Raw genomic sequence first — 707 nt, 5'->3', positions numbered from 1 at the left:
GCGTGTCCACGTCTCCCCATAGCTTTGTGTCATCTGCAAACTTGGACAGAGTACATTTCACTCTCTCATCCAAGTCGCTGATGAAGACATTGAAGGGTATCGGTCCAAGGACCGAACCCTGTGAGACCCCACTTCCCACACCCTTCCAGGTCGAAACCGACCCATCCACCACGACTCTCTGGGTGCGACCCTCCAGTCAATTCGCCACCCACCGGACTGTGTAGTCATCCAAGTCACAGCCTCTTAACTTGTTCACCAGTATGGGGTGGGATACCGTATCGAAAGCCTTCCTGAAGTCTAAGTATACGACATCCACCCCTCCTCCTGTGTCCAGGCGTTTCGTAACCTGGTCATAAAAAGAAACTAGATTGGTCAGGCACGATCTGCCTACCACGAACCCGTGCTGGTTTCCCCTCAGCATAATTTGTCCTGCTGGGCTCTCACAAATGTGAGCCTTGATAATTTTTTCAAAGACTTTGCCAAGGATGGAGGTGAGACTGACTGGCCTGTAGTTGCCCGGGTCCTCCTTCCTCCCCTTTTTGAAAATGGGGACCACGTTGGCCCATGTATTAAGCCTATTTAAAAAAAAAAAAATCATATCCTGCTAACTGCCCCATTTCTAAATACAAACATCTCATTTTAAATATTTGTTGTTCAACCTGGAGCTGATTAAATGTCCACTGAAGTCAACTGGAGAAAGAAGTGAA

The 707-nt window shown here is 47.9% G+C and overlaps 1 protein-coding gene across 9 annotated transcripts in view; it reads left to right on the top strand.

Moving 5' to 3' along the window:
* Window positions 1-707, top strand: part of UTRN (utrophin) — a 580,332-nt gene that overhangs the window by 121,473 nt on the left and 458,152 nt on the right. The gene's annotated exons all lie outside the window — the stretch shown is intronic.

The sequence above is a fragment of the Alligator sinensis genome, unplaced genomic scaffold (assembly GCF_000455745.1).
Source record: "Alligator sinensis unplaced genomic scaffold, ASM45574v1 scaffold153_1, whole genome shotgun sequence".
NCBI lineage: Eukaryota > Metazoa > Chordata > Crocodylia > Alligatoridae > Alligator > Alligator sinensis.
The sequence above is the reverse complement of the archived record's forward strand: the minus strand, read 5'-3'. Positions and strand labels throughout refer to the sequence as shown.